The following is a 22,040-nucleotide window of genomic DNA, read 5'->3' as shown; positions in this document are numbered from 1 at the left end:
CAACAAAAAAGACCCCATTACCTTTGTTTAAAAAAGGGGCTATCTAAGGTATTTAACTGTTGGAGATGCAATAGGGATAATGCTTCTCTAAAACATGTTTTTTCATTGTCCTGTATTGAAAGACTTTTGGCAGAAGGTAACTGAAACCATCAACAGAACTATATGGAACAACCTGACATTTACAGAGCACAATATTCTCTTGGATTATATACCCAGCACATGGAACCTTACAAAAGGAGAATGAGTGGACTCACTGTGCCTTTACCACAGCAAAAAAACCTGATACTGATGGGAGACTTCCGGGTTGGCGCTTCTGGTTAATGGCAGATTTCCTCCGTCTCAGAGGAATCCGCTCCCTGGAAACAAGGGCCTGACCGCTACGGCGAGGCGGAGACCCACAAAAAACCACGGTCGGAAGAAGACCATGGGCTTGGGATTTGGCACATACCTTTTGCGCCTCCCCTACTCACGGGGAGACCCGGTTTCGGGGCTCCGGAGCGACGTGGACATTTGGACTTTAAGTAAATTTTCGTAAGTAAACTGAATTGGATCACTAAATATTTGGATTTGGCACTTGAATGTGAAGGTCTAAACAGGAAGTCCACCTTCCGTTTTGTAAAAAGATTAAAGCAAAGCCACTGTAAGCTGAAGCCTACGAAAAGTACTCTGTAAATATTAATTTTCACCATTTAAGACATTGAACACCCCCTCGGAAGCAGGGGAACGATTTAAACCTGCAGGACAGCAAAGAAGACGACTTAATTTACCACTGTCTCAAGCCTGGGATCGGGCTGTCAAAAGGCTTTATGATTTTTTTAAAAAAACAATAACGGGGAATGGAACACATCTTGATGGACGGTTGAATAGAGATATATATCTTTTTGTATTGATTTCGTGGTGTTTAAAAAGAAGAAGAGCTGATTTGTAATCTTGTAACTGAATTCTGAACTGAAAATAACAAAAATAGAAACTGTTGCCGATAGAGGGAGCTTCAGAAACTGTTGCGACTGTTACACTTCAGAGGCGGAAAATTACATTACAGAATGGAGGCTGTGAAATAAGTGGCCTTGAAGAACTTTAAGATAATACTGGAAAAACAAGAAGCTCCTGGGAACATGGCTGATAAAATAACTGCTCTGTTGGAACAAGTGATAAAGACAGTGGGCACTCTTGAACAAAGTGTCTCTGGCTTGGAACAGAATGTATCTGTTTTGGAACAGAAAGTGAGTAATCCAACAGGTGCTGTTCGGGATGTGGAACCAACTTCGAAAGGGCAAGTATTGGAGAAGAGGATGGGACAACCAAAACAACCTGTTTTGTCTCTGCAAGATGAAATTCAAGGGGAAGCCTTGGCCTCAGTGTTTCAAATTGATGGACATAAATTGAAGTTCGAGGTTATGGACGTTGAAAGTCAGATCTGGAGAGGCAGTGCCCCACTTGGACTGAGTAAGGCAAGATGGATGGACTTTTTGTTGGAGGGTGGCACTGCAGGAAAGCTTGGAAAAATGGATTTCCGTAACCTCAAAGAGACTGTGGAGTATGCTTTGGAATACCTTCTGGATTATAATTTTGAACATGGAGTTTGGGCAAGCATGTTGAAATTGAATAAAGGAGCTGCTAAGAAAAAAGCCCTTTGGGATTTAATTTCAGGTTTTGAAAGAAACCTGCAGACAGACCAGCGAGAAGACTTAAGAGCCTCGGATATAAGAGCACCGGGTTGATGGAATTCATTGAACTGACAGAAAAGACTGATAATTAGCAGAAAAGACTGAGAAAATCTGAAACCAGGGGGAAGAGATGGTGGGGAAAAATTGGGAATTTTCTAAAACAGCATTTAACATAATATTGCATAATTAAGGAATGTTGGGAGATGGAATAAATTTATTGGACTTTAGTGGAAATATGATAAGGATTTGAGACATTAGGATTTAAGGGTATAAGACTTAAGGTTTTTTTTTCTTTTCTCTCTTTATTAGATTGGAGTATAGATAATTTTCTAGATGGTTGATGGGAGGATAAGGTTTAAATGGATTAAGCTAAATAAGTGAGTAAACAGTGAAAGATGGAAAGAATTTGCTGATTTAATTAATAATTGGAATACAAAAAGGGAGGTGGGAGGAGGTCGAGGAAATAAGTTACAGAAGGATGGAATTTTGAAAAATGGAAGTGTTTTCTTTTTTAAATGTCTTTGTTTTTTGTTTTTTTTCTTGTTGGTGGGGTGGGGGGAGGTTTTCTATGTAGTCTTTTTAATTTTAATTTTTTTCTCTTATTCCATTGTACTTTGTCTTTTTCAAATTTTTTGTATTTGTGAAAAATGAAATAAATATTATTTTTTAAAAAACAAAACCTGATACTGATGAATTGGAAAAATAAAAGTGTGACTCCCTTCTACAATTGGAATGAAGACTTATACAAACTTGCAACATATGAACAACTTGCATATAAATGCAGACTTGCCATGGTATTTGGAATCCATTTTTACAAATACTGTAATAGGTTAAGATCTGGTGATAACAACCTTGTAAAATATACAGTTTTGGGTTTCCACCCTTCCTCCTTTGTTTTCCCTTCTGCACAGGTTCTGTTTCTCTTTCTCTTTTTCTCTTTTTTGCTTGCATCTCACCATGTTTGGTGCACATATAGTTACAGCATGTACTTTTTGAACTTGCGATAAAGATGTTAAAAGAAATAAGAAATAAGACACTGGACTTCCAGCAAAGCACTCTCACAGTCAGGTCAGGGAAAAGTGCTCCTGCTGGCTTGAGCACATCCCGATCACAGCAAGGCAAGGGAAGCACGGGGAAAAGTGACTTCTCCCAAAAAGGTCTGAGAGGACACTTCAGTCCGAAAAGGGCACCAAACAGCGCAAAGAGGGGTTTCTAGGGCTTTGAGCACAAGAGTGGGAGAAGGACTGGAGAACCTCAGCACTAAAAAATCGGGCCAACCTTACAGCGAGATGCTCCAAGGACTGAAGTGAGTAGTGTTGAACTCTCCAATTTATAAGAGCCACTGGATCCTGCATCTTAAATAAAATAAAACAAGACTCGGACTAAAAGAGGCTTAAACTAAAAAAACCCAAGTTCATAGATGCAGAGGTTACAAATTACTATTAAGAAATCTCGGCCAAAAGGTTAAAAAGAAATTTACTTACTGGAGATCCACGGCAACACGTTCTATTTAATTGCAACTAAAGAGCTTTACATCAAAGTAAAAAGTGAGGCTTTGCCTCTTGTCTCCTGCATACTAGCTGAAATACTGAGGTCGAAGTGAGCAAAACAGTTCAGCAAAGTTTAAGAACTGACCTAAATCCCTTTTAACACTAAGGCGGCGAGTGGAAGTGGGGGGGAATTGCTAGATTCCTTCCCCTCAATCCTACCACTTGGCTTCATGGAGAATCACTTCGAGCAAAGCCATGCAGAAGGCAAAAGAATTAAAATAGTAAGTAGAACCCAAGGGAACCCAAGGGAGCTATAAAGACCCAGCTGAGCATTGTGAACGGTAAAGAAGGGGGAGAAAAAGGAGAAAAAGATGGGAGAAAGAAAAGCCAGCGTCGGAGAGGAAAAAAGAGGTTGGACAGGAAATCATGGGAGAGCACAGAGCTCCAAAAGATAGCAGGAACAGAGCATCAATAGAAGAAGCAAAGCAATGAGGATCTGAAGAAAGGGTGGTAAAATGGCGATGACTATAAAGAAAAGCTGAATAATCTATCGTCCTGCCTGTTTAAAACGGAACCATAGACAAAATAATAGAAGGGCCTGCAACGCTGACTGCAGACACCTAGTGGCAGAGGAGGTAAATGCTTTAAATGCGACATCAAAATAACCCAGCCTAGCCACAAAATAACAATGACTGTCTTCTTTTTTTGGTTGACTATATTATGAGAGATTTTGGAACTTTCAATTTAAGGTTTAAGGTAATACATTTGAATCCACTTAATAGGTTGATTTTAATTCTATAGTGTACTACCCACCAAGCAGAGGATTTAAGGAAATGTATTTTAAATGATCAACTTAGATAGCTAATGAATTCATCATATTTGATTATTACTAGATTGTTTAAAGTATTTAAATGAATTGTATAGAGTTGTTTGATATTAAGAAGTGTATAAAGTTGTCTGTTATGAAGAATTAAGCTAAAAGAGTATGCTTTACGCTCTGAAATAGAATATTATATAGTATTTGTACATAGTACTTGTTCAAACTCTCAGAATTATTGAAGGTGAATGAAATGAACTACTGAATGAAAATGAATTGAACCCCCAGCAAATCCCTCCTCCCAAGATTCTGATATTTGTTGACTTATATAGAAGAACCTATTGGAAGTAAATAAACTGGGCCAAAGTTTTGCATTGTGTGTATATAGGGAAATAGACATAATGGCTAACAGAAAGGGCCAACAGCTGATTACAACCTCAATAGCACCAGCAAGATGCCAGTCTATAGTATTAGTAGATACCCAAAGACGCCAATCTGTACCAGAACTAGATGAAGGTGACAATTAAAAATCTGGAGATTGAAAAATCAGTGAATAACCTAAAAATCAAAACAAACAAACAAGAGGATCTCATGAAATAAACTACAAAAAAACTACAGAATGAAAATAAAGAATTGAAAAAAGGACATGATCTAATGCATGCTAACTTAACAGATTTAAAAAAGATTCAAGAAGAAATGCTTGATCAGATTGCAATCTTGGAAATGCATCAGAGAGAGCTTATACTCCATTTTAGAGGGATCCCAGAGATCAAGGGGAGGATATTGTAACCAAATTTATAAAAGAACTGGCAGAATGGCTCGGAGTGAAGAAGGAAGAGCTGTTTTTGGACATTGACAAGATTTATAGGATGAAGCCAGATATCCAAAGGAATTTCAGAGGACCAGGAGATTGTATGGTGTTCCTCAGCTCAAGATTAATTAAAGATAAGATCTTACAAAAAAGGAAACTAACAATTGATGGAAAAGACATAATAATATATAAAGAAATCCCTAAAAGACTTTTGAAAAAAAGAAACAGTTATAAGATTCTGATAGATGTGTTTTAATGGGAATCATGTTCAAATGGGAATTTCCAGAAGGCTTATCTTTCACCTTTAAAGGTAGACGGCATGTCAGCATCGCCCTTGAGCCAGTGCCACTAACTGGACTCATCCACTTCAGCCCCGACTGGGCTAGGCGAGCTGGGTAGCACTTCCAGAGACCACCTTCCCTACAGGAACAGGTCAAAGTGCTGTGGACTCACAGCTTAAAGTTGTGAGCACCGCAAATCACTCCAACAAGAAGACAGTCGTTGTACAGCAGAGTACAGCAGAGTCTAGAAACAACTCGGAGAGCAGCTCTGTAGAATATTCTCTTTATTCTATAACTACAACTATTATACAACTATTGTCAGGGGTTCAGGAGCAGAGGCACAGGAGAGGGAGGAAATGGAGAGCGAAGGGGAGGAGTCGGAAGGAAATGTCAGCTATGACAGCGGTCCGAGGTCTCTGAGTCTTTCGAGTGAATCAGAGGATTCACAAAAAGGGGCTCCCATGGTCAGGGCAAGGGGAGTACCCAGGGGGGCACTTCAGGGAGAAGGGGCCAGAGGGGACTCAGAGAGCAGCAGTTGGAAATCCGGACCAGCGTCCACACCAGAGTGCAGTAGGGGGGAGGAGTCCCAGGCATCGGGATCAGGCGGCGCGCTACCAGCGGGAGAACATGAGGCAGGATTGACCACGCCTCCGTCAGGGAGCGAGGAAACGGTTAAGAGGAAGGTTAAACACACGCGCGCGCCAAGTTCAAATGTACAGGAAGGCGGCACAGTTGGCAGCCCGGGTAGGGAGCCAAGTCCTAAAGCCCGCCGAAGAGAGCGGGAGGAGTCTGGGGGGTCAATGTCTGTGTCTGAGGAGTCCAGGAGGGAGGAGACCCCGGGGGGCAGCAGGACCCAGAGAAGAAAGGAGAGAAGGAAGAGGTGGAGTAAGATTAGAGTCTTAAACTGGTGTACAGGGGGCGGGGATTCAGATGGAGCTTCGCCGGTCTAGACCCTAGACGTAGAGCTGGGGCGCTGAGGCTTGGAAATGGAAACTATTCTTCAATAAAGACTTTGATACTTTACTACCGGCTAGCGTTGGTCCTTTGTGAGCTGGGACCAGGAGCCAGCTCTGACAGTAAGCTCCATCTCCCAAAAGTTTTGGCACCAAGAACCTCGCCACGTGAGTCGACGCAGCGAGGGCAGAGGAGGGGTGCTTCGAGAGCTCACACAAATCAGGCAAGATGACTCCAGAACAGCAACTGACAGAACTGCGAAATGCAGTGACCCAACTCAACGCGGAGGTACGGGCCTCCAAGAAAAGGGAAGAGGAAATGGATGCCGCTTGCAGAGATCTCCGAACCAGGTTGGAAATGCTTTCTACACTGGGACAACAGGGACCCAAATCAGAGGGCATTGCACTGGGGAGAAGGGGAGGCAGTCTGGTATCTCATTTCGACGGGAGTTTACAGCAGTACCCTAACTTCAGAGCCGACCTGCTGTTTGCGCTGGATCTGCTAGAAAAAGACTTTAGAGATGAGAGAGAGAAAGTGGGGTTTATCTTGTCCCATTTGCATGGGGAGGCCAAAACGTGGCTGAGGAATTTATGGAGAGATAATGATCCGGCGCTCCAAGATGCGAAGGCTTTCATTAAAGCGATGGATTCGTGTTTTTTATCAAAGATAGACATCGATATCGCCAGGAGAGACATACACGGGCTTAAACAAGGCAGAGCCAGTGTGAGGCAGTACCATGCACGCTTTTTTGGATTAGTTCATGCGCTGGGATGGGAGAAAGATTCTGCGCCAGTGAGAGACCTCTTTTGGGAAGGCTTGAATGCAGATGTAAAAGCTGAGATTGCAAGGGGGGAGAGACCAAAGAACACTCAGCAAGTGGTCCAGAGGGCGCTGGAGATCGGCGTGCGTCTGGAGGAACGTCCTTGGAACAGAGAAGAAGGACGTTGGGGACGGGCGCCAGCCAGAGCACCTCCCTTCTCTCCCAAAGATGCAGCGCGTGCACAATCCACACCCTCGCAGGGAGGGGGAGAAGAACCGATGGAGATTGGAGGGGCCAGGGCTCAGTCAGCTACCAGAGCCCTAACACCGGGAGCAGTCAAAACGAAGCCTCCTAGAGGGAACAGGAAGTGCTACATCTGCGAGAGTGCTCAGCACATGGCGAAAGAGTGTCCCCAGAGGCTCCACAAGCACACTGCAGCCTCGGCAACAGTCACAGACGCAACTCAGCAGAGACCACCACAACAGGGAAACGAAGGAGTCTGGCTGGAGGAAGAGGCACTGGGGTCCAGCCAGACAAGTCAATGAAGCAATCCCCAGCAATTTTGCAGCCCACAGACCCCCTCCCACCCAAACCAGTGGTGCAGCTTACAGCATCACTCCAACTGCCCAATGGACGCACTCTGGAAGTGCCAATCACCATTGACTCTGGCAGCAACGCAGACTTTATAGGACTGGATTTCATTCAGCAGCACAATATAGCACTACTGCCAGCCACGCTGCCTCTGAAGGTTGTCACGGTGGATGGCAGAGAATTGTTGGGGGGGCAGGTGGTGCAACAAACGCCCCCAATGGTGATGCAAATTGGACATCACCGAGAAGTCATCAGCTTCAATGTCACCCACCTGTCGGACACGCCTGTACTCTTGGGCATGAGTTGGCTGCACAGGCACAGCCCAGCATTGGCGTGGTACCAGCGCCAACTGACCTTCGACTCCTCCTATTGCGCGGAACATTGCATCCTACCCAGCCCGGAAGAGGGAGAGGAAGACCCGCAGCTACAATTAGGCACGCTGCAAGCAGTGCCACGCAAGTACGCAGCGTTTTTGGAGGTTTTCTGCGAGAAGGAAGCAGACAAGCTGCCTCCCCACAGGCCCTATGACTGCAAGATTGACCTCCTGCCAGGGGCGACGCTGCCAACTGGGAAACTGTATTCAATGTCTGAAGACGAGCTGCAGGAGCTCAGGGAGTTCATAGACCTCAACTTGAAGCGCGGTTTCATCCAGGAGTCGAAGGCAGTGGGGGGCAGTCCTGTATTCTTTGTGAAGAAAAAGGACACGCCCCAAAAGAGGCTTGTAGTGGATTTCAGGCTCTTAAATTCCAAGACCAAGCCCACGGCCTTTCCCATGCCCAAAATAGATGACCTGCTCGCAACAGTGAGGAAAGGACGCGTTTTCACAAAGTTGGATCTGCGAGGGGCGTACAACCTGATTCGCATACGGGAGGGCGACGAGTGGAAGACTGCCATGTTCACGCCCCTGGGCACCTATGAATACAGAGTTATGCCCTTTGGTTTACAAAATGGCTCTCACTGTTTTCAAGCCTTCATGCATCACGTCCTGGCGGGTCTCCTCTACAAGAAATGCGTCTGCTTCCTGGACGACATCCTGATATTCTCGGAATCAGAGGAGACCCACGAGGGAGACGTCAAGGAAGTTCTGCAGAGACTGCAGGAGCATCGGCTGTACGCCAAGCTGGAGAAGTGCCAGTTCGACAGGAAGGAGGTGGATTTCCTGGGCTACAAGTTGTCGGACAAGGGGCTTGCCATGGACAGCGCCAAGGTTCGCGCAGTGTTGGACTGGAAGAGCCCGCGCAACCGGAAGGAGGTCCAGCGGTTTGTGGGTTTCGCCAACTTTTACCGCAAGTTCATCAAGGGGTTCGCGATGCAGACAGCGGCCATTACGGACACGCTCAGCTCCAAGAAGAAGAAGTTCATCTGGACGGAGCAAGCGGAGCAGTCCTTTCAGAATCTCAAGCGTCTCTTCTCCTCCGAAGAGCAGCTACTGCACGTGAATCCCAGCAGACCGATGAGAGTTGAAACGGACGCCTCGGACAGAGCCGTGGGAGCCGTACTGTTGCAGCAGGACCCGCATGGGGACTGGAGACCGTGCGCCTTCTACTCTCGAAAGCTCAGCAAGTCAGAGCAGAACTACACCATCTGGGACAGGGAGTTGCTGGCCATTCATGCAGCATTCAAGGCGCGGCGGCACTTCCTCATCGGAGCCAAACACACAGTGCAGGTTCGCACGGACCATAAGAACCTGGAGTACTGGCGCACGGCAAGGTTCCTGAACCAGCGGCACATACGATGGGCGGAGTTCTTTGCGGATTTCGACTTCCGGATAGAGTACATCCCAGGCGACAACAACATCATGGCAGATGCACTGTCCAGAAAACCGCAATACCTCGAAGAGGCGGCACCAGCAGCGGCCAAGCACATGTTCGCACCGGAAGCGTGGGCGTGCGCTTCGGCAACCGTGGACCTGGATGCTGTCCGTCGAGCGCTGCAGGAAGACCCCTTTGCACGGGCCAAGATGGAGGAGGTGCACAAAGGCACGGCGAAGGACGACGAGTTCCAGATACGCGATGGATTGCTCATCCGCAGAGGGGCCCTCTACGTACCGGGAGAGGACCTCCGCGCGAAAGTACTGCAGCAGTTGCACGACGCACCCACCGCCGGGCACTTTGGCAAGGAGAAGACGGCGGAATTAGTAGCCAGAGATTTTTGGTGGCCCAAGATGCGGGGGGAAGTTGCGGACTACGTCTCGAGGTGCGACACCTGCCAAAGGGCCAAGCCAGTGCACAAACCTCCGGCGGGACTGCTCGAACCGCTGCAGACACCGAGCGAACCCTGGGAGAGGGTGGCCCTGGACTTTGTCACGGATTTACCCAGCTCGAGGGGCAAGACGGCAGTGCTAGTGGTGGTGGACATGTTCACCAAAATGGCCCACTTCATTCCGTGCGCGAAGGTAGCCACGGCGGAACAGACCGCCAAACTGTTCATAGACCACGTCTTCAGGGTGCACGGTCTGCCACGGTCGATCTTGTCCGACAGGGGGCGACAGTTCATCTCGAACTTCTGGCAGAAGCTGATGGGTTTCCTGAACGTCAAGATCAACCTAGCGTCGGCGAGACACCCGCAGACCAACGGACAAGCGGAGCGCGTCAACGCCATCATGCAGCAGTACCTGAGATGCTATGCAAATCAGCAGCCGGCAACATGGGTAGACTACCTACCGCTCGCTGAGTTCGCCTACAACAACACGAAGCACGTGTCCACGGGGGTGACACCGTTCTTCGCCAACAATGGGAGGCATCCCAGAACCTTCCCGGGATTAGAGAGACTGGGGGAGGGGGAGCCACAGGCAGCGGAAGTCTTAGCGTCAGAATTGCAGGAAGTTCACGAACAGCTTCGGAGGCAGTTAGAACTAGCAAAGCACGCATACAAACTGCAGGCTGACAAGCACAGAAGGGTTGGGGAGAACATACAGGTGGGAGACTGGGTGTGGTTAGCAGCCCAAGCAGTGCCGACCAGATCATTAGCGAAGAAGAAACTCGGACATAAGCAGCTAGGACCTTACCAAGTCGAGGCACAGATCAATCCAGTGGCCTTCCGGTTGACACTTCCGGAGGCATCCAGAATGCACCCAGTGTTCCATAGGTCAGTGCTCACGCCCTACAAAGCACCTCACCGATTTCAGGCGCAGGGCACGGCACCAGACCCGTATAGGGAGACGCCCAGAAGGAGGGGGTCGCCAAGAGGGGAACCCATCAACCAGGTCACAGAGATTTTAGACTCGAGATGGGGGGAAGAGGGAGTAGAATATTTTCTCGCCAGCGAAGGTACCCCGGCCAGCGCCAACCGTTGGGTGCCGGACTATGCCCTGGACGAGCCTCTTCTCAAGGAAGAGTTTCATGCCTTGTTCCCACACAGGCCCATGCCAGCCGAGTATTTCGACGACTGGCTTTTCACACCCACGCTTTCAGCCAGCACATTCCAGGGGTTCACCTCGGACGAAGAACCGGCACTAGACACACGTTCCCCGGAGGGATCGCCCTCGGGGTTTGCCTCAGACAGCTCTTTTTGGTGGGACGATCGACCAGAGGAGCGGTGGAGCAGGCAGTGGCTGGGGGGTCCTTGGCAGGCAACGGACCCAGAGGTGAACGGGGGAGAGATGGACATGGACGTGCTGGGGGAGGACGTTGGGTTCGAGCACGGCGGCACAGAGATGGAAGCAGAGGAAATCGAGGTCGGCGAGAGCACGGAGGACGAGCCGGACTTATCCGGCTGGATGCACGCCACGGGGGACGAACTGTATCCGCCATTCACCCCCACAACGACGGAGCACCCAGCACCCTCACCTGCGGGAGGGGAGGGGGGAAGCGGGGGCTTCGAGGGGGGGATGGATGTCAGGGGTTCAGGAGCAGAGGCACAGGAGAGGGAGGAAATGGAGAGCGAAGGGGAGGAGTCGGAAGGAAATGTCAGCTATGACAGCGGTCCGAGGTCTCTGAGTCTTTCGAGTGAATCAGAGGATTCACAAAAAGGGGCTCCCATGGTCAGGGCAAGGGGAGTACCCAGGGGGGCACTTCAGGGAGAAGGGGCCAGAGGGGACTCAGAGAGCAGCAGTTGGAAATCCGGACCAGCGTCCACACCAGAGTGCAGTAGGGGGGAGGAGTCCCAGGCATCGGGATCAGGCGGCGCGCTACCAGCGGGAGAACATGAGGCAGGATTGACCACGCCTCCGTCAGGGAGCGAGGAAACGGTTAAGAGGAAGGTTAAACGCGCGCGCGCGCCAAGTTCAAATGTACAGGAAGGCGGCACAGTTGGCAGCCCGGGTAGGGAGCCAAGTCCTAAAGCCCGCCGAAGAGAGCGGGAGGAGTCTGGGGGGTCAACGTCTGCGTCTGAGGAGTCCAGGAGGGAGGAGACCCCGGGGGGCAGCAGGACCCAGAGGAGAAAGGAGAGAAGGAAGAGGTGGAGTAAGATTAGAGTCTTAAACTGGTGTACAGGGGGCGGGGATTCAGATGGAGCTTCGCCGGTCTAGACCCTAGACGTAGAGCTGGGGCGCTGAGGCTTGGAAATGGAAACTATTCTTCAATAAAGACTTTGATACTTTACTACCGGCTAGCGTTGGTCCTTTGTGAGCTGGGACCAGGAGCCAGCTGTGACAACTATATACAGAGCTAAATAAGCCTAAGCATAAAGAATGCTGAACCGCACTGAGTGCCTGCAGCTGCTCTTAGCAGCAACCTTATCTATACACACAATCTCTAACACTCAGTCTCTCCGATACACTGACTGACTGACTAACTGACCGACTCTCTCACTGACCGACTCTTTGATGTGGTGCTGGAGCAGAATAAGTAGATGTCAGAACACGCCTCCTCCTCTCTGCAGAATCAGCAGACTGCTCAGGAGATTCTTGGATATGGGAGGGGTGAAATCTCCTCACGGCAAACCATAAGACCCACAGATGAACTAGAGAAATTTAGGTTGAAATACAGAAGGGACCTGGGAGGTGAGGGAACCCAAGACAGAGAGTCGGAACCAGAGACAGTGGCAGGAGGTAAAATTGCCAACCTGCTAAGAACATAGTAACACTACTAACTATTAAGCTCAACATAAACCTGATATTATTTCAATAATTTTTCACGATCCATTTTTACTATTGACAATAAAAAATCCATTTGTGAAATTAATAAAATAGGATGAACTTCAAAATAATCTGTTGGAACATCAATGGTCTAAATAACAAAATTAAAAGGAATAAAACTGAACATATTTTTTTAAAAAAGCATGGGTCTCCAGGAAACACATACTGCCCAGAAACACAAAAGAGTGCTAATCAACAAAAGATTGGGAAATGAATTCATAGCATCAGACCCCTCAAAAAAAGAGGCATAGTTATTTATACGAATCCAAAACACGAAGCAGAATTAGTCTTCAAAGATAAAGAGGGCAGAACATTAGGAATTTGATTAATTAAAGTTAAAGGTGTTATTAATAGTAGGAGTGTATGTACCGAATAGGAGACAAAGTATTTTAAGAAACTACAGGAGAAACTGATGCCGTATCAAGCAGTTGGTCCCTTACCTTTCCCGCCCCGACCTGGCCACAGTGATCCATGCAACGGTCACCTCCAGGCTTGACTACTGTAATTCGCTCTATGCGGGGCTGCCCTTGAAGCTGTCCCAGAAACTCCAGCGGGTGCAGAATGCTGCAGCGAGGCTCCTCACGGGGTCTCTGCCATGGGAGCATATTCACCCAGTGCTTTTCAAGCTGCACTGGCTCCCAGTGGAGTACAGGGTCAGATTTAAGGTGCTGCTTTTGACTTTTAAAGCCCTTCATGGCCTAGGACCCTCATACCTATGGGACCGCCTCTCCCGGTATGCCCCACGGAGAGCCTCAAGGTCCATAAATAGCAACACCCTAGTGGTCCCGGGCCCTAAGGAAGTTAGATTAGCTTCAACCAGAGCCAGGGCCTTTTCAACTCTGGCTCTGGCCTGGTGGAACGCTCTGCCTCATGAGACTAGGGCCCTGCATGATCTGATTTCTTTCCGCAGGGCCTGTAAGATAGAGTTGTTCTGCCTGGCCTTTGGCTTGGAGCCAATTTGATTCCCTCCCTCTCTTTCTTTTTTTCTTTTCCTTCTCCTGCGATGAGGCTACATTTTAATATTTTAATGTTGTATTTTAATTTTGTTTTTAAGTTGTAATCATTCAACTTGTTTTTATTATTGCTTGTAAGCCACCCTCAGCCTGGCCTTGGCTGGGGAGGGCGGAGTATAAATAAAAAAATATTATTATTATTATTATTATTATTATTATACAATACAATAATGAGAATAGGATAATCATGGGAGACCTAAATGGGGTTATTTCGTCAAACTTGGATAGGACTGAGAAAGATTCCCCAGTTGTGGGAAACTTCCAACAACATTCTGCCAGATGGTAGATGATTTAAATCTAAAAGATATATGGAGAGATAAGCACGCAAATGACAAACAGTATACGTATTATTCTGATACTAACAAATCGGCAAGTCGAATTGATGCGATATTGATTTCACATAATCTCATACCTTCAATTTAAAAAAAACAGAAATCTCACCTAAAATGATATCGGACCACAATCCAATTATTATGGAAATGAGGTAAAACACTAAAAGAAACACATGGTGGAAAATGAATGATAGACTAATAAATGATGAGAAGATTTTACAAAATGCTCAACAAACATTAAAAGACTTCTTTGAAATAAACATGGCACAAGACACATATCCCAGAGTAATATGGGATGCAAGTATGGGTTATATAAGAGGATTCTATATTCAACAAAATATAATACAGAAAAAGATTAGGGAATCTAAATAAAATAAAATAAAGCAGGAGTAGAAAATCAAGAAAAAGTACTAGCAAAATCCCCTAAAGATAAAAAATGAGTCAAAATATAAAAAACATAATAAAACATTAAATATTTCACAAAACTATATAAAAGAGGGTCAGAAACAGAACAAGAAATTGCAGATTACCTCTCAAAGAGGAAAATAGCTAAAATAAGCAAAGAGAAAGTGGAACTGTTAAATGCCCCAGTTACGGCAATGGAATTACACCAAGCAATTTCAAGTTTGAAAACTGGTAAAGCTCCTGGCCCAGATGGACTAACGTCGATCCACTATAAAAAATTGGAAGATAACATAGTCCTGCCTTTAAAAAATCTAATGAATAAAATATTGGAAGAAGGTAAAATCCCAATGTCATGCCAAGAAGCAGATATTGCATTAATTCATAAGCAAGGAACACCTAGAGAGCTAGTAAGTACCTACAGACCCATCTCGCTATTAAACAACGATTATAAATTATTTGCGGGCATCCTGGCAAGCAGGCTCAAATTAATACTAAAAGATACCATTAATTATGATCAATCGGGCTTTCTACCAAAACAGACATATGAAAACAAACACTAGAGTGGTTATTGATTTAATTGAATATTTGGAATTAAGACCTAGCAAAAAAGTAGCATTTATGCTAATAGAGGCCGAAAAGGCCTTTGATAACCTACCTTGGGCCTTTCTGCAAAAAACTATAGAAATATCAGCTCTCGGAGAAAAATTCTGTAGAGTGTCAAAGCAATATATAAAGAACAACAAGCCAGTTTAATAGTAAACAACACCAAGACCAATATTATAAAAATTGAGAAGGCCACCAGGCAGGGTTGTCCGCTTTTGCCCTTATTATTCATTTTAACTCTTGAAATTTTAAATTCAGAATTAAGAAATGAAGATGAAATAAAAGGGATTACACTAGGGGAAAAGATATTTAAAATCAAGGCACTTGCGGATGACATAATTTTAACAACTGAAGAACCAGAAACAAGTGTCCCAAAAGCAATAGAGAAAATTCTAGAATTCGGCTGTGCATCAGGATTTAAGATGAATATGACTAAGACAAAGTTAATGGTGAAAAACATGCAAGAACAAAAAGATCTACAGGAAAAGACAAAATTGCAAATTGTGAAAAAGGCAAAATATTTAGGTATAGAATTAACCATGAGAAATATCAATTTATTTGAAAGTAATTATAATAAGGTTTGGAAAGAAATAAAAAAGGATTTTGAAATTTGGAGCAGATTAAATTTATCAATAGGAGGAAGAGTTTCCATAATTAAAATGAATGTCCTTCCCAAAATGCTCCATCTCTTTCGACCAATTTCCATAATATCTAGGGAAACATGTTTCAAGGAGTGGACAAAAATATGACAAAATTCATATGGCAAAATAAGAAAGCCCACATAAAATTTAAACTCCTGACAGACAAAAAAAGAGAGGTCTGGCATTGCCAAATTTAAAATTATACTATGAAGCAGAATGCCTTGTATGGATGAAAGAATGCTTTGGAAAAAGCAGATTTATTAGGCCTGGAGGGCTTTAACAACAGGTATGGATGGCATGCCTACCTTGCATATGATAAGATCAAAGTCCATAAAAACTTCAATACCTGGACTTCCGGTCAGCGCCAGCGGCTAATGGCGGATTCCCTCTGATCTCCGGAGGGAGCCGAAGAAATCGGGTCGGATCCGCTCCAGCAAAGCGGGGACCCTTGAAATTGCAGGTGGGGGAAGCCTGCAAACGTGGGACTCGGTGGGCACCTTTAGCGCTCCCCTAAATTGACGAAGGAGCCCAGTTACGGGCTCCGGAGTGAAGCGGGGGTGGCGCGGTGCTGAGAGTTGACTGCTTCTTCTTCAGAGTGAAGCTGCACAGCCGTTTGCCGGAGAGCGCTGACTTCTTCTTTGAAAATTTGGACAAAAAAACAACTACCCGTGAGTAGGGGGAAGATTGGATTTTGGAATTAAATTTGAGACTAATCGGGAACCGAAGCGGAAAGGTACAAAAAGGAAGTCCGCCTTCCGCCATTGTATATAGACTAAAAGCAAAGAGACTGAGAGTTTGAACTGGAAAAAAAGATGTTTGGGGAAAATACCTAAAAATCCAACATCAAAGCAAGAGTCCCCTCACCGATTGCAGGAGAGGAGGGGGGGGGAAATTAAACATTTTAATTCCCTGCAGATAAGGAGGATAAAGTATCCAAACCCACCGCTCCAAAACCTGGGAACGGACTGCTGGAGAAATATTTGCCGTAAGTGGAAAGCGCTGTTGACAGCTTATTTGACAGCTAGCTCTGCAAGAAGAGACACTGTGTTTCTGATTTGGATAGAAACTAACTGGGACTAAGGGAATATTGATACTGTAAATATTATAGAAGAAAGGGGGGCACAGGGGAAGGAAAAGGACATTTTAACTGAGGCAACAAAAGAACTGATATTGTGTCCCCCTAGTGGAGGCTGGTAACTGTTATTATTGAACTGAGTCAGAGGAATTTTTCACTGTTTTTCTACTGTTAGACTTATTCACTGTGGACTGACCTTGAAGTTATCTAGTGTTGTGTTATGGCAGAAGGGAAAGAAAGGTTGGACGTGCCTCAGGAAAAAACAACAAGGTTGGGTAAATCTTTTGAAAAAAGAAGAGCATCAGCATCTGGCCCATCAGGGGGAGCTCCACCACAAACCAAAGCAAAAGGTATGTCAACTGAAGAAGTTTTAGCAGCGGGTTTGGTCAGAATTCAGGAATCTTTGGACAATGTCCAGGAATTGTTGAAAAATTTAACTTTGGAAGTAGCTGAAACAAATAAAAAAGTGGTGGATGCTTCAAGTAAAATTGACCAAAACACTGCAAGTATTAATACTTTGGGTCAAAAAGTTACTCCTAATACTGAAACGATACAGAAAGTACTGCAGGAATCGGCCACAATTCAAAAGACAGCGGAGGAAGCTAAAGAGATTGCTGAGGTTACAAGACAAGAGATACCACCGATACATAGACAGTTGGTAGACCATAGGCTAACGTTGTCTATGATTGAGTTGAAAGAGAAACAAACCAATCTGAGAATCAGGGCCGTGCCTGAACTTGAACAAGATAAACTAAGTGACTTTCTTATGAAGGAATTTGCAGACTTTTGGAATCTCGACCCGGAAAAAGAAGAATTTAAGATTGTGAGTGCTTTTAGGTTAGGAAGAGGAGGGAGGAAGAACAAAGTGAGAGACTGCTTGATTACCTTCAGAACAAAAGAAGAGAGAGACAGAATTTTAGGTCTGCATTTTGAGAAGGCCCTGAGAATACATCAATCAAGAGTGGAAATTTTCAAAGATATCCCAAAATATCTTTTGGAACTTAGAGCCAACTACGGAGACTTGGTCGCCCTGCTGAAGAGCAACAACATCATTTTCAGGTGGGAATTCCCTCAAGGCTTATCCTTCAGCCTCAAGGGAAAAAAGATAAAAATAAGATCAGTGGATGACAAAGACAGATTTTTAAAGGACTACGGTGAAGATCTGCAGAAAGGGCTTGGAAAAGAGCAACGAGTCCCGGGAAGAGGAATAATAGAAAGAGCAAGAATCCTTTTTGGTGTGGACAACTTGGGGAAGGGGCACCACCAACAGAGGAGGAAGAAGCATTAGGAGCAGTGGGAGGAGTAGCAAAGTAATTACAATATGTCCTTGCAACTATTAAGCTGGAATTGTAATGGTCTAAATTCCCCTCGAAAGAAGAAACAGGTTTTTCATTTGTTAAAAAAGGAACAATTAGACTTGATTTGCTTACAGGAAACCCATGTGACTAGGCTACACAGGAAATTACTGATTAATAAAAGATTGGGTCAAGAATTCATTTCATCGGACAGAGTGAAAAAAAGAGTAGTGATTTATGCAAAGGAGAGCCTATCACCGAAATTTATCTTTAAAGATGACCAAGGAAGATTTGTGGCAATTGAAATTCAAATACATGGAGAGAAGTTCTTGATAGTAGGTGTATATGCCCCAAATGAGGGGAAATCTGAATTTTTTAAGAAGCTGCATGGCATTTTGATAGACTATCTGGACTATAATGTGATCTTGATGGGAGATATGAATGGAGTGGTTTCTACAAATATGGATAAAGCACAGAGACAGGTAGTTACTAAAGATGGTAGACTACCGAAAACCTTTTTTGAAATGACAGACAATCTGGACCTAGTTGACATTTGGAGAATAAAGAATCCATTGGGAAGAGAGGGAACCTTCTTTTCTGAAGCCAAAATGACATGGACAAGAATTGACCAAATATGGATTACTAGAGGTATGGCACCAAAGACTAAAAAAGTGGAAATCTGCCCCAAAACTTGCTCCGACCATAACGCTGTGAAAATGGAGATGAACTTAATACCAATTGGTTCCTTCAGATGGAGGATGAATGACAACCTATTTAGAGATGAAGAAATAACAAAGAAGGCCCAACAAACCTTGAGAGACTACTTTGAGATAAATATGAATACTTCAGTTGAAAAAAGAGTAATCTGGGACGCAAGCAAAGCCGTCATGAGAGGATTTCTGATACAACAGAATGCACTAAAAAGGAGAATCCAAAATGAAAAGAAAGAAAGAATTTTGGAAAAAATAAAGGAAAGTGAGAAGAAACTGAGAGCAAAACCAAAGTCACAAGAAATTTTGAAAGAAATAAAGTTATATCAAGTACAATATATGCAAATAATAAATCAAGAGATAGAATGGAAAATAAGACAAATGAGACAAAAGACATTCGAGTCGGCTAATAAATGTGGGAAATTGTTAGCCTGGCAAATGAGAAATAGACAAAAACTAAATACCATTATCAATTTGGAAGTGGATGGAAAGATTATACAAAACCCAGCTGAGATTAGAAAATGTTTCCAGAAGTATTTTAAACAACTATACACACAAAGGCCACAGAAAGAGATGGATATAGATCAATTTTTGAAAACAAATGGACTACAAAGAATCTCTCAAGAAAATAGACTGAGGTTGAGTTACAAAATAACTGAACAAGAGGTGGAAGGTGCCATTCAGAATATGCAATTAGGGAAATCTCCAGGACCGGATGGGCTGACTTCCAGATACTACAAATCTTTGAAAGAATGGTTGATACAACCCTTGAAGGAAGTCTGTAACGAGATACTGGAAGGGAAAAGGGCACCAGAGACGTGGAAAGAAGCCTATATAACACTTATACCAAAAACAGAGACTGAAAAGACACGGCTCAAGAACTACCGCCCAATATCACTGCTAAATGTGGATTACAAATTTTTTTGCTGATATTTTGGCTAAAAGGTTAAAAACAATTTTAGTAGAAGAGATTCATAAAGACCAAGCAGGCTTTCTCCCGGGTAGACATTTATCTGATAATATGAGAAACTTAATTGACATTTTGGAACTATTACAAGAGAATATTAATACTAAGGCAGTTTTAATTTTTGTGGACGCGGAGAAAGTCTTTGACAATATTTCTTGGAATTTTATGAAGAAGAATCTCCAGGGGATGGGGGTAGGCCAACAGTTTGAAAATGGCATAGGTGCAATATATTCTGAACAAAAAGCTAAACTAATTGTTAACAATGTGGTGACGGAGGAATTCAGGATAGAAAAAGGAACATGTCAAGGTTGCCCAATCTCTCCATTGCTTTTTATATCGGTCCTGGAGGTCCTTTTGAATATGATTAGAAGAGACCAATTGGTTAAGGGGATACAGGTCGTAGCTAAACAATATACCGTATTTTTCGCTCTATAAGACGCACCAGACCATAAGACGCACCTAGTTTTTGAAGGAGGAAAACAAGAAAAAAACTATTCCGAATCTCAGAAGCCAGAACAGCAAGAGGGATTGCTGTGCAGCGAAAGCAGAGATCCCTCTTCCTGTTCTGGCTTCTGGGATAGCTGCGCAGCCTGCATTCGCTCCATAAGACGCACACACATTTCCCCTTACTTTTTAGGAGGAAAAAAGTGAGTCTTATAGAGCAAAAAATACGGTAAATTAAGAGCATTTGCAGATGACCTAGTTTTGACATTGCAGGAGCCAGAATCTAGTACTAAAAGAGTTTTAGAACTGATTGAAGAATCTGGTCAAGTGGCAGGATTTAAATTGAATAAGTTAAAAACAAAGGTATTGGAGAAAAATTTAACAGAAAATGAGAGAGAAAGGTTTCAGAATGAGACAGGATTGACAGTAGTTAAGAAAGTAAAGTACTTGGGGATTAATATGACATCTAAGAATGGAAACGTATTTAAAGATAACTATGAAAAATGTTGGACGGAGGTGAAGAGAGATCTTGAAATTTGGTCTAATTTGAAGCTTTCATTGTTAGGTAGTATTGCTGTGATAAAAATGAATGTATTGCCTAGAATGCTGTTTTTGTTTCAAACATTGCAAATTATTGACAAAATGGACTGTTTCAAGAAGTGGCAGAAAGACATTTCTAGATTTGTCTGGCAGGGCAAAAAGCCAAGAATAAAATTTAAAATATTTACTGACGCAAAGGAAAGAGGAGGCTTTGCCCTGCCAGACTTGAAACTTTACTACGAATCAGCAGCCTTCTGCTGGTTGAAAGAATGGCTACTTCTGGAAAACACAGACATTTTGGATTTAGAAGGATTTAATAATGTTTTTGGTTGGCATGCATATTTACTGTATGAAAAGGTTAAAGTGCACAGAATGTTTAAAAACCACATTGTTAGGAAAGTACTGTTTAATGTCTGGACAAGGTATAAAGACCTACTTGAAAATAAAACCCCAAGGTGGTTGTCACCAATGGAAGCGAAGGCTTTGAAAAAACTCAATATGGAGGCCAAATGGCCGAAATATTGAGAAATTTTGGAACAAGAAGGAGACAAATTGAAATTGCAGAGCTTTGAGAAGTTAAAAAATAAAGTGCGAGATTGGCTTCATTACTATCAGATAATGGAGGCATATAAATTGGATAAAAAAGTTGGCTTCCAGGTGGAAAAATCAAAATTGGAAACAGAATTGTTAGAACCCAAAACTAAGATTTTGTCAAGAATGTATAACTTGCTGTTGAAATGGAATACGCAGGATGAAACAGTAAAATCTGCTATGATTAAATGGGCACAAGATGTTGGACATAACATAATGATGGCTGACTGGGAACAGTTATGGACCACTGGTATGAAATTTACGGCATGTAACGCCTTAAGAGAGAATATTATGAAAATGATATACAGGTGGTACATGACACCAGTCAAGCTAGCAAAAATATATCATTTGCCCGAAAATAAATGTTGGAAATGTAAGGAAACTGAAGGTACATTCTTTCAACTTTGGTGGACGTGCCCAAGGATTAAGGCTTTCTGGAAGATGATATATAATGAATTGAAAAAGGTATTTAAATATACCTTCCAGAAGAAACCAGAGGCCTTTCTCCTGGGTATGGTTGGCCAATTGGTGCCAAAGAAAGACAGAACTTTTTTTATGTATGCAACAACAGCAGCAAGAATACTCATTGCGAAGTATTGGAAGACACAAGAACTACCCACTTTGAAGAATGGCAGATGAAGGTGATGGACTATATGGAATTAGCAGAAATGACTGGCAGAATCCGAGACCAGGGAGAAGAGCTGGTGGAAGAAGATTGGAAGAAATTTAAAGATTATTTACAGAAACAATGCAAAATTAATGAATGATGGAATGATGTTGGATTGAAGTTAAGAGGTTTATAGTAACAAGGTTTGAGGTATTAGGGAAAAATGGAATGTTAAATAGAGGGAAAGGTAAAGTTAAAATATTAAGATAAAAATTAAGATAAAAGTAAAGAGGAAAGGATTTGCTGAACAAACAATAGCATTGGAATACAAAGGAGGGAGGTGTGGGGAAGTCCAAGAAACAAGCTAAA

This window comes from Podarcis tiliguerta, assembly GCF_965153285.1.
Source record: "Podarcis tiliguerta genome assembly, chromosome: 4".
NCBI classification, from domain to species: domain Eukaryota; kingdom Metazoa; phylum Chordata; class Lepidosauria; order Squamata; family Lacertidae; genus Podarcis; species Podarcis tiliguerta.
This window is presented reverse-complemented; position numbering follows the sequence as displayed.